A 14,393-nucleotide genomic window follows, 5' to 3' on the forward strand; every position below is an offset into this window, starting at 1 on the left:
TACGGATTAGGAACGGTGAGAAAGGAGTTCGAATATCACCCGTTGAGAAGTAATACTATAATATTTAACCCTTTTGGTATATGTATTTTGGTTGGTATCAAGTTTGGAATATTTTTGCTGGTATTTTTTTGCGTTTGGATAAATTGAGGGGGGAAAATACCAACTATGCGTTAATATATAGTCCCCGGTGGAGTAATTGTACTATATCGCCTTTATTTAAACTTCTGAATGAAGAAAAAATACCAAATTATGCCAATAAGTTGTTGGCCGGAGGATGCGATCGGTTGATTATTTAATTGCTTTAATTTGATTTAATATTCCGAGGGAAAAATACTAAAAATATACCAAAAAATTGGTGGGCGGAGGATGCTATGCATGCAGTGGAGTGCTGGTATTTTTCGCGTTTAAATAAAATAAATTTTACGGAGTAAATACCAAATACCGAAAAAAATACTAAAAAGTTTGATGGTAAATAAAACACAATGACCAAAAAATTTTCACGTCGGTTGGTGTAATTTTTTATTTTATTATTTTTTACCGGATGGCCGACGGAAAACTTTAATTAGTCGGAACGGTATGGTGGAGTTAAAAATTATATGTGACTGTATGTAGACATGTGTATATATGTAGATATTTTTATGTATGTAGATATTTGTATGGATGTAGATACTTGTATATATGTAGATATTTTTATGCTTGTAGATATTCGCATGTATGTAATTTTCGCCGGTTTTAAATTTATTAAATAATTATTGCCGGCGGGGTATGTGTTGTTGTGGAAGTTTACGATTTATTGTGTGTGGACTGTATTTGGAAAAACAAAAAAATATGTGCAAGTATTTTAGCGGATGCGGATATACAGTGAGAAAAATCTTGAAAAGTTTTGGGGGCCTGAATTGGCAGAACAGTAGAAATTAAATAATTCTCACTGTATGCTTGGCTTATATTTGCACAATATTTTTTCTAAGCTGGTGGAATGGCGTGGGAGGCGACGGCGGGAAAAACTGGCGGCGTCGGCGGGCTGCTTCGCTGGGCTTCGGTGGCTTGCTGCTGGTGCGTTTGCTGCTGGTGCTGCGGAAGCTGTAGGGGAGAAACCACTCGAACGCGTATTGCCCCTTAATCGGAAATAAATGTACGCACAAAAGTTAACTTTGCAAAAGTAGGCGGGGGTACGACCGCGGATTATTCAGTTGAACTCCAAAATCGAACTAAATTAGTCTAAGCTCCGCTCTGCGCTTCAAAGCGCAGCGGAGACTTCATAGTGGGAGCTAGGAACAGCGCAGGAGAGCGGGAGCGCGAGAGAGCGGGAGAGCGGTAGAGCGGTGCAGCTGAATAGCGGGGCCAGTCCAGATTCGCCGGACAGTGGGCCTGAACAATAAGCAACAAGTGAAATCCCGTGGGACTTCGAAAAACTTTCATTTGAATTTTCACTTGTGAAAATGCGATACGCATCAAGTTAGCAAAACAACTTTTGATATGCAAACTTTTTTCCTATAGTGGAGTATAGTGGAGTGCGGGGCTGCTCCCTGCGAAAATACTAACGAAAACGAGCGGCGTAGGCGATCCCTGAGAAAATACCAACAAAACTGGACGGCGTGACCGTTCCCCCTGGATGTGCGACTCACAAGCTACTGGGGTAGGGGGTAGGGATCCGAGGGGAGGATGGCCGGAGGCGACCCTTCCCTGTGCTCCCTGTGGTCGATCGGGTGGTCGTTTGCACTGAGTAAGCTTCTCTGGCGCAACACGATTCCCGACCGGCACAGATCACCGCACGTGGCTCGCGACTACCTAAACCGTATTTGGGGCGGAGTTCCCAGGAGAGGGTGGCCAGAGGCGATCCTTTTCTATGCTCCTTGTGGGCGATCGGGTGGTCGTTTGCACTGAGTAAGCTTCTCTGGCGCAACACGATTCCCGACCGGCACAGATCACTGCACGTGGCTCGCGACTACCTAAACCGTATTTGGGGCGGGGTTCCCAGGAGAGGGTGGCCAGAGGCGATCCTTTCCTATGCTCCTTGTGGGCGATCGGGTGGTCGTTTGCACTGAGTAAGCTTCTCTGGAGCAACACGATTCCCGACCGGCACAAATCACTGCACGTGGGTTCCCGAAAAATGCACAAATTCACACGGACACATACTTCCTCATTCTCTCTTGTCTTTATTATTCGCTAGTACTACTACTACTACCCCTACTCGCACTCAGTCTGATCGCTATTGTCTGTCCCACTTACTCCTTGGATCCGGCGTGCCGACGCTCGTGCCGCTGTACCACTCCGGGTTGAAATCCGCTCCTAGGTCTGATCGCCTTGGCTGCCATTCGGGAATGAGAGCGAGCTTCCGCCCTTGCGGCCGCATGTAAGCCCGACTTGCCGGGTTTCTTCGTTTCCCCAACACAGTTTCTTATCGAACCTCCCGCCTATCGCTATCGGCACTATCAGCTGTTGGCCCTCGGTTGACCAACACTGGGTGGTTTTCCAGCCCTGGTGCGCGCAATATTTAAAATGGATAAGCTTAGCTTCTAGTTTGAACTTAAATAAATTGCCTTCGTGGCGTAACGACTTATATTATAATTATATTATATATTATAACTTATAAATAAATGGCCTTCGTGGCGTAATCTCCAATTGTATGCCTTCGTGGCGGAAAGAATAGAAGTGGCGAAATGTGGAGGGTGTGTTTCACGCATCCTCACACTCGTTGGAATATTCTAGGAGCGTTTGTCACATCGAAAGGAACTCTTAAGAATTCGTATTTCCCATTATTTATTGAAAATTATGTTTTCTGAATATCTGGTCATTATTTTTATTCTATTCTTTGATTCTATTCTATTCTATTTTTTGATTGTCGGATATTTCAACGATTGCGTGTTCAGAATTTTTAAATTCCAAACTTCTATTTTTGTCGGATTTCTCAACGACGGCGCACTCAGGATTTTTTATTCCCAAACTTTTATTTTTGTCGGATATTTCATCGATATTTCAGGATATCCCAAACTAAATTCTCTTTGACTACCCATTTCAGATTCTGATCTGATTTGAGCCTTTTCATCAAAGTATTTTTTTTAATATAAATTCTTTTAATGGAAGAATTGTGTTTGCTTCTGTTAAAGAATGTTGGTTTAAAAGGTTTCCGTTATCATAATTTAATTTTTCTTGTATTCCATTATATTTTATAGCTCCCTTAGCTGTATCAATTACAGCTCCTATTTTAATACCCTTGCAGTGGGTATATTGATTTCAGTCAGAAGTTTGCAACGCAGTGAAGGAGACGTTTCCGACCCCATAAAGTATATATAATCTTGATCAGCATGACTAGACGAGTCGATCTAGCCATGTCCGTCTGTCCGTCTGTTCGTCCGTTTCTACGCAAACTAGTCTCTCAGTTTTAAAGCTATCGGGCTGAAACTTTCCCAAAAGTTTTAAATCTTTTGCAGGTAGTATATAAGTCGGAACCAGCCGGATCGGACATCTATATCTAATAGCTCCCATAAGAATAATCGAAAAAAATTTTTTTTTATATATATCTTTGGTGTTTTTTAGCTTATAACCTCCTAAGCTTGGAAATACCAATTTTTAATAACTTTCAAATTTGGAATTAAATTTTATCGAAATCGGACGACTATATCATATAGCTGCCATAGGAACGATCGTAAAATCGGTGGGAAAATAATATGAAACAAATTATAGCTTCAGCGTTTTTTAATATATAACCTCCTACGCTTGGAAAGAACATTTTTTAATTAATTCTGAATTTCGAATTAAAATTCATCAAAATCGGACGACTATATCATATAGCTGCCATAGGAACTATCGGAAAATTGGTGGAAAAATAATATGAAACAAATTATAGCTTCGGTGTTTTTCAACATATAACCTCCTACGCTTGGAAATAACATTTTTTAATTAGTTCTGAGTTTCGAATTTAATTTTATCAAAATCGGACGACTATATCATATAGCTGCCATAGGAACGATAAAAAAATTGGTGGGAAAATAATATGAAACAAATTATAGCTTCTGTGTTTTTTGACATATTATCTTATACTATTGGGAATATCATTTTCTGTATATTAAAATGTTATAATTATAGCTGCAAGGGTATACAAACTTCGGATTGCCGAAGTTAACTTCCTTTTTTGTTTTTAATAGGTTATAGCCGACCAGTAAATCTGAGTCTAGCCCTTCTATTTCATAAAAAGTATATCGCGTATCAAAAATAGTTATCATTTGGTAATATTTAATTATTGAATATCCTTTTACTGTGGAAACTCTTTTGTATATTTGAAGCTCAATCTTATTTTTATAAATTCCGTTTCGAATATAACACGAGGTTGCCCCGGTGTCAATTAATATTTTTAATTTTTTATTTATTTTCGGGTCATTTCTTATTAAGTAGGGTAAGCCTACTCCTGACCTTTGTCTAAAAAATGGTTCTCCTCAATATTACTTAGTCTCACCGTCTTGTTAGCCGGTTGGTTAACAGTTCCAGTTGGTACCCTTTTACTTTGGGCTTGTTCTTGCTGAGTGTTTTGGGTTTCAAATTTTTATACCCTTGCAGAGGGTATATTGATTTCAGTCAGAAGTTTGCAACGCAGTGAAGGAGACGTTTCCGACCCCATAAAGTATATATATTCTTGATCAGCATGACTAGACGAGTCGATCTAGCCATGTCCGTCTGTCCGTCTGTCCGTCTGTCCGTCCGTTTCTACGCAAACTAGTCTCTCAGTTTTAAAGCTATCGGGCTGAAACTTTCCCAAAAGTCTTATATCTTTTGCAGGTAGTATATAAGTCGGAACCAGCCGGATCGGACAACTATATCTTATAGCTCCCATAGGAATAATCGGACAAAAAAATGAAAAAAATTATATCTTTGGTGTTTTTTAGCATACAAACTCCTAAGCTTGGAAATAACAATTTTTAAATAATTTTGAATTTTGAATTAAATTTTATCGAAATCGGACGACTATATCATATAGCTGCCATAGGAACGATCGGAAAATTTGTGGAAAAATAATATGAAAAAAATTATAGCTTCGGTGTTTTTCAACATATAACCTCCAACGCTTGGAAATAACATTTTTTAATTAGTTCTGAATTTCGAATTAAATTTTATCAAAATCGGACGACTATGTCATATAGCTGCCATAGGAACGATCGCAAAATTGCTAGGAAAATAATATGAAACAAATTATAGCTTCGGTGTTTTTTAACATATAACCTCCTACGCTTGGAAATAACATTTTTTAATTAGTTCTGAATTTCGAATTTAATTTTATCAAAATCGGACGACTATATCATATAGCTGCCATAGGAACGATCGGAAAATTGGTAGGAAAATAATATGAAACAAATTATAGCTTCGGTGTTTTTTGACATATTATCTTATACTATTGGGAATATCATTTTTTGTGTTTTTAAATTTAATAATTATAGCTGCAAGGGTATATAAGCTTCGGCTTGCCGAAGCTAACTTCCTTTCTTGTTTAGTTTGATCCCACTTGTTCTGGCCATAATTGTTATTTTGATATTTATTATACCTTTGATTATAGCCGTTGTTAGCCCTATTCTGAACCTGGATAGACTCGTCTACCTCCATTGGTTCTGGCTTTTTTTGTGGTTGCCTATAGGTGTTCCACTGATTTTGATGGTTATTATTAAATCTGCCCTGGTTCCAAGAATTATTTTTATTCTGATTATAATAACCATAACTATTTTTGTTCTGGTTGTTGTCATGATTAAACCTTAAATTATTATTGTTTCGCTGGTTACTGTAATTATTGTTTTGTTGTCTTGTCTTGTGGTTGAAATGTGTTTGTCCATTTCCACTAGAGTTTGGCTCACTATGTTTTCTCTGAGTTGTTGAGAAACTATTTGCGGAATGAGAAAATAGTATCTGAAATGTGGCCGTTGAGGCCGGTAATGAAAACTCTAAGAGATGTCTTCCTATGTTTCTCATTCATTTCCGCTGTTATCGGTTTGTTTCTACCGTAGGTCATAATAGTTTTATTAATTAGAAGAGTTAATTTTCTATTAACTGTACCATAATAATCCATTATGGATAATTTTCCCTGACTCAATACACTTAATTCCTGTTCAATAATATGAATTGGTCGTTTGTCGCTAAAGACAAAGTCAAGTCTGGCCATCATGGCATCGAAACTTAATACCGTACCGTTATGGGTTAAGACATCGTTTGCCATTCCTGTTATTTTTATTCGTAATATAGATAAGGCAGAATAAAATCTTTCACTCCCTCTGGCATATTGCCCCCTGGCTATTTCAGCTTATTCTCTCCAGCTTACATATTTATCTTTTTCACCTTTATATTCCCTAACAGATTTGATGATCTCATCAGATGTGTCGCACTTGATATTTGGATCTACAATCTCTATCTGATAACCCTGAACCGTTTTAATTTTTTTAATTTTTTGAGAAAGCTGCGATCTTAAGTTTACGATCTCTTCCTTTAATGGATTTAATTCAAAATTTACAATTTCTTTTATTAAATCTCCTACATTTAACATTGTATTGTTTGTTATTGCCTGATGGTTTGTATGTTGTTGAGGCTGATTCATGTGGAGTCTTTTATTAGCTCCAGTCTGGCTTGTTGAAGGGTCTGACATTTTGAAAGTCTTATCGGAATCTGAAATTAATTTTTCCACTTGGAATATTTAATTTATTAATTTATTAATTTAATAATATATTAATATATTAATAAATTAATATATTAATATATTATTATTAATTTAATAATATATTAATATATTAATTTATTAATTTATTAATTTATTAATTTATTAATTTATTAATTTATTAATTTATTAATTTATTAATTTATTAATTTATTAATTTATTAATTTATTAATTTATTAATTTATTAATTTATTAATTTATTAATTTATTAATTTATTAATTTATTAATTTATTAATTTATTAATTTATTAATTTATTAATTTTTTAATTTATTAATTTATTAATTTATTAATTTATTAATTTATTAATTTATTAATTTATTAATTTATTAATTTATTAATTTATTAATTTATTAATTTATTAATTTATTAATTTATTAATTTATTAATTTATTAATTTATTAATTTATTAATTTATTAATTTATTAATTTATTAATTTATTAATTTATTAATTTATTAATTTATTAATTTATTAATTTATTAATTTATTAATTTATTAATTTATTAATTTATTAATTTATTAATTTATTAATTTATTAATTTATTAATTTATTAATTTATTAATTTATTAATTTATTAATTTATTTATTTATTAATTTATTAATTTATTAATTTATTAATTTATTAATTTATTAATTTATTAATTTATTAATTTATTAATTTATTAATTTATTAATTTATTAATTTATTAATTTATTAATTTATTAATTTATTAATTTATTAATTTATTAATTTATTAATTTATTAATTTATTAATTTATTAATTTATTAATTTATTAATTTATTAATTTATTAATTTATTAATTTATTAATTTATTAATTTATTAATTTATTAATTTATTAATTTATTAATTTATTAATTTATTAATTTATTAATTTATTAATTTATTAATTTATTAATTTATTAATTTATTAATTTATTAATTTATTAATTTATTAATTTATTAATTTATTAATTTATTAATTTATTAATTTATTAATTTATTAATTTATTAATTTATTAATTTATTAATTTATTAATTTATTAATTTATTAATTTATTAATTTATTAATTTATTAATTTATTAATTTATTAATTTATTAATTTATTAATTTATTAATTTATTAATTTATTAATTTATTAATTTATTAATTTATTAATTTATTAATTTATTAATTTATTAATTTATTAATTTATTAATTTATTAATTTATTAATTTATTAATTTATTAATTTATTAATTTATTAATTTATTAATTTATTAATTTATTAATTTATTAATTTATTAATTTATTAATTTATTAATTTATTAATTTATTAATTTATTAATTTATTAATTTATTAATTTATTAATTTATTAATTTATTAATTTATTAATTTATTAATTTATTAATTTATTAATTTATTAATTTATTAATTTATTAATTTACTAATTTATTAATTTATTAATTTATTAATTTATTAATTTATTAATTTATTAATTTATTAATTTATTAATTTATTAATTTATTAATTTATTAATTTATTAATTTATTAATTTATTAATTTATTAATTTATTAATTTATTAATTTATTAATTTATTAATTTATTAATTTATTAATTTATTAATTTATTAATTTATTAATTTATTAATTTATTAATTTATTAATTTATTAATTTATTAATTTATTAATTTATTAATTTATTAATTTATTAATTTATTAATTTATTAATTTATTAATTTATTAATTTATTAATTTATTAATTTATTAATTTATTAATTTATTAATTTATTAATTTATTAATTTATTAATTTATTAATTTATTAATTTATTAATTTATTAATTTATTAATTTATTAATTTATTAATTTATTAATTTATTAATTTATTAATTTATTAATTTATTAATTTATTAATTTATTAATTTATTAATTTATTAATTTATTAATTTATTAATTTATTAATTTATTAATTTATTAATTTATTAATTTATTAATTTATTAATTTATTAATTTATTAATTTATTAATTTATTAATTTATTAATTTATTAATTTATTAATTTATTAATTTATTAATTTATTAATTTATTAATTTATTAATTTATTAATTTATTAATTTATTAATTTATTAATTTATTAATTTATTAATTTATTAATTTATTAATTTATTAATTTATTAATTTATTAATTTATTAATTTATTAATTTATTAATTTATTAATTTATTAATTTATTAATTTATTAATTTATTAATTTATTAATTTATTAATTTATTAATTTATTAATTTATTAATTTATTAATTTATTAATTTATTAATTTATTAATTTATTAATTTATTAATTTATTAATTTATTAATTTATTAATTTATTAATTTATTAATTTATTAATTTATTAATTTATTAATTTATTAATTTATTAATTTATTAATTTATTAATTTATTAATTTATTAATTTATTAATTTATTAATTTATTAATTTATTAATTTATTAATTTATTAATTTATTAATTTATTAATTTATTAATTTATTAATTTATTAATTTATTAATTTATTAATTTATTAATTTATTAATTTATTAATTTATTAATTTATTAATTTATTAATTTATTAGTTTATTAATATATTAATTTATTAATTTATTAATTTATTAATTTATTAATTTATTAATTTATTAATTTATTAATTTATTAATTTATTAATTTATTAATTTATTAATTTATTAATTTATTAATTTATTAATTTATTAATTTATTAATTTATTAATTTATTAATTTATTAATTTATTAATTTATTAATTTATTAATTTATTAATTTATTAATTTATTAATTTATTAATTTATTAATTTATTAATTTATTAATTTATTAATTTATTAATTTATTAATTTATTAATTTATTAATTTATTAATTTATTAATTTATTAATTTATTAATTTATTAATTTATTAATTTATTAATTTATTAATTTATTAATTTATTAATTTATTAATTTATTAATTTATTAATTTATTAATTTATTAATTTATTAATTTATTAATTTATTAATTTATTAATTTATTAATTTATTAATTTATTAATTTATTAATTTATTAATTTATTAATTTATTAATTTATTAATTTATTAATTTATTAATTTATTAATTTATTAATTTATTAATTTATTAATTTATTAATTTATTAATTTATTAATTTATTAATTTATTAATTTATTAATTTATTAATTTATTAATTTATTAATTTATTAATTTATTAATTTATTAATTTATTAATTTATTAATTTATTAATTTATTAATTTATTAATTTATTAATTTATTAATTTATTAATTTATTAATTTATTAATTTATTAATTTATTAATTTATTAATTTATTAATTTATTAATTTATTAATTTATTAATTTATTAATTTATTAATTTATTAATTTATTAATTTATTAATTTATTAATTTATTAATTTATTAATTTATTAATTTATTAATTTATTAATTTATTAATTTATTAATTTATTAATTTATTAATTTATTAATTTATTAATTTATTAATTTATTAATTTATTAATTTATTAATTTATTAATTTATTAATTTATTAATTTATTAATTTATTAATTTATTAATTTATTAATTTATTAATTTATTAATTTATTAATTTATTAATTTATAAATTTATTAATTTATTAATTTATTAATTTATTAATTTATTAATTTATTAATTTATTAATTTATTAATTTATTAATTTATTAATTTATTAATTTATTAATTTATTAATTTATTAATTTATTAATTTATTAATTTATTAATTTATTAATTTATTAATTTATTAATTTATTAATTTATTAATTTATTAATTTATTAATTTATTAATTTATTAATTTATTAATTTATTAATTTATTAATTTATTAATTTATTAATTTATTAATTTATTAATTTATTAATTTATTAATTTATTAATTTATTAATTTATTAATTTATTAATTTATTAATTTATTAATTTATTAATTTATTAATTTATTAATTTATTAATTTATTAATTTATTAATTTATTAATTTATTAATTTATTAATTTATTAATTTATTAATTTATTAATTTATTAATTTATTAATTTATTAATTTATTAATTTATTAATTTAATTTATTAATTTAATTTATTAATTTAATTTATTAATTTAATTTATTAATTTAATTTATTAATTTAATTTATTAATTTATTAATTTAATTTATTAATTTATTAATTTATTAATTTATTAATTTATTAATTTATTAATTTATTAATTTATTAATTTATTAATTTATTAATTTATTAATTTATTAATTTATTAATTTATTAATTTATTAATTTATTAATTTATTAATTTATTAATTTATTAATTTATTAATTTATTAATTTATTAATTTATTAATTTATTAATTTATTAATTTATTAATTTATTAATTTATTAATTTATTAATTTATTAATTTATTAATTTATTAATTTATTAATTTATTAATTTATTAATTTATTAATTTATTAATTTATTAATTTATTAATTTATTAATTTATTAATTTATTAATTTATTAATTTATTAATTTATTAATTTATTAATTTATTAATTTATTAATTTATTAATTTATTAATTTATTAATTTATTAATTTATTAATTTATTAATTTATTAATTTATTAATTTATTAATTTATTAATTTATTAATTTATTAATTTATTAATTTATTAATTTATTAATTTATTAATTTATTAATTTATTAATTTATTAATTTATTAATTTATTAATTTATTAATTTATTAATTTATTAATTTATTAATTTATTAATTTATTAATTTATTAATTTATTAATTTATTAATTTATTAATTTATTAATTTATTAATTTATTAATTTATTAATTTATTAATTTATTAATTTATTAATTTATTAATTTATTAATTTATTAATTTATTAATTTATTAATTTATTAATTTATTAATTTATTAATTTATTAATTTATTAATTTATTAATTTATTAATTTATTAATTTATTAATTTATTAATTTATTAATTTATTAATTTATTAATTTATTAATTTATTAATTTATTAATTTATTAATTTATTAATTTATTAATTTATTAATTTATTAATTTATTAATTTATTAATTTATTAATTTATTAATTTATTAATTTATTAATTTATTAATTTATTAATTTATTAATTTATTAATTTATTAATTTATTAATTTATTAATTTATTAATTTATTAATTTATTAATTTATTAATTTATTAATTTATTAATTTATTAATTTATTAATTTATTAATTTATTAATTTATTAATTTATTAATTTATTAATTTATTAATTTATTAATTTATTAATTTATTAATTTATTAATTTATTAATTTATTAATTTATTAATTTATTAATTTATTAATTTATTAATTTATTAATTTATTAATTTATTAGTTTATTAATATATTAATTTATTAATTTATTAATTTATTAATTTATTAATTTATTAATTTATTAATTTATTAATTTATTAATTTATTAATTTATTAATTTATTAATTTATTAATTTATTAATTTATTAATTTATTAATTTATTAATTTATTAATTTATTAATTTATTAATTTATTAATTTATTAATTTATTAATTTATTAATTTATTAATTTATTAATTTATTAATTTATTAATTTATTAATTTATTAATTTATTAATTTATTAATTTATTAATTTATTAATTTATTAATTTATTAATTTATTAATTTATTAATTTATTAATTTATTAATTTATTAATTTATTAATTTATTAATTTATTAATTTATTAATTTATTAATTTATTAATTTATTAATTTATTAATTTATTAATTTATTAATTTATTAATTTATTAATTTATTAATTTATTAATTTATTAATTTATTAATTTATTAATTTATTAATTTATTAATTTATTAATTTATTAATTTATTAATTTATTAATTTATTAATTTATTAATTTATTAATTTATTAATTTATTAATTTATTAATTTATTAATTTATTAATTTATTAATTTATTAATTTATTAATTTATTAATTTATTAATTTATTAATTTATTAATTTATTAATTTATTAATTTATTAATTTATTAATTTATTAATTTATTAATTTATTAATTTATTAATTTATTAATTTATTAATTTATTAATTTATTAATTTATTAATTTATTAATTTATTAATTTATTAATTTATTAATTTATTAATTTATTAATTTATTAATTTATTAATTTATTAATTTATTAATTTATTAATTTATTAATTTATTAATTTATTAATTTATTAATTTATTAATTTATTAATTTATTAATTTATTAATTTATTAATTTATTAATTTATTAATTTATTAATTTATTAATTTATTAATTTATTAATTTATTAATTTATTAATTTATTAGTTTATTAATATATTTATTTATTAATTTATTAATTTATTAATTTATTAATTTATTAATTTATTAACTTATTAATTTATTAATTTATTAATTTATTAATTTATTAATTTATTAATTTATTAATTTATTAATTTATTAATTTATTAATTTATTAATTTATTAATTTATTAATTTATTAATTTATTAATTTATTAATTTATTAATTTATTAATTTATTAATTTATTAATTTATTAATTTATTAATTTATTAATTTATTAATTTATTAATTTATTAATTTATTAATTTATTAATTTATTAATTTATTAATTTATTAATTTATTAATTTATTAATTTATTAATTTATTAATTTATTAATTTATTAATTTATTAATTTATTAATTTATTAATTTATTAATTTATTAATTTATTAATTTATTAATTTATTAATTTATTAATTTATTAATTTATTAATTTATTAATTTATTAATTTATTAATTTATTAATTTATTAATTTATTAATTTATTAATTTATTAATTTATTAATTTATTAATTTATTAATTTATTAATTTATTAATTTATTAATTTATTAATTTATTAATTTATTAATTTATTAATTTATTAATTTATTAATTTATTAATTTATTAATTTATTAATTTATTAATTTATTAATTTATTAATTTATTAATTTATTAATTTATTAATTTATTAATTTATTAATTTATTAATTTATTAATTTATTAATTTATTAATTTATTAATTTATTAATTTATTAATTTATTAATTTATTAATTTATTAATTTATTAATTTATTAATTTATTAATTTATTAATTTATTAATTTATTAATTTATTAATTTATTAATTTATTAATTTATTAATTTATTAATTTATTAATTTATTAATTTATTAATTTATTAATTTATTAATTTATTAATTTATTAATTTATTAATTTATTAATTTATTAATTTATTAATTTATTAATTTATTAATTTATTAATTTATTAATTTATTAATTTATTAATTTATTAATTTATTAATTTATTAATTTATTAATTTATTAATTTATTAATTTATTAATTTATTAATTTATTAATTTATTAATTTATTAATTTATTAATTTATTAATTTATTAATTTATTAATTTATTAATTTATTAATTTATTAATTTATTAATTTATTAATTTATTAATTTATTAATTTATTAATTTATTAATTTATTAATTTATTAATTTATTAATTTATTAATTTATTAATTTATTAATTTATTAATTTATTAATTTATTAATTTATTAATTTATTAATTTATTAATTTATTAATTTATTAATTTATTAATTTATTAATTTATTAATTTATTAAT

Source organism: Drosophila subpulchrella, unplaced genomic scaffold, assembly GCF_014743375.2.
Source record: "Drosophila subpulchrella strain 33 F10 #4 breed RU33 unplaced genomic scaffold, RU_Dsub_v1.1 Primary Assembly Seq143, whole genome shotgun sequence".
Classification (NCBI taxonomy): Eukaryota; Metazoa; Arthropoda; class Insecta; order Diptera; family Drosophilidae; genus Drosophila; species Drosophila subpulchrella.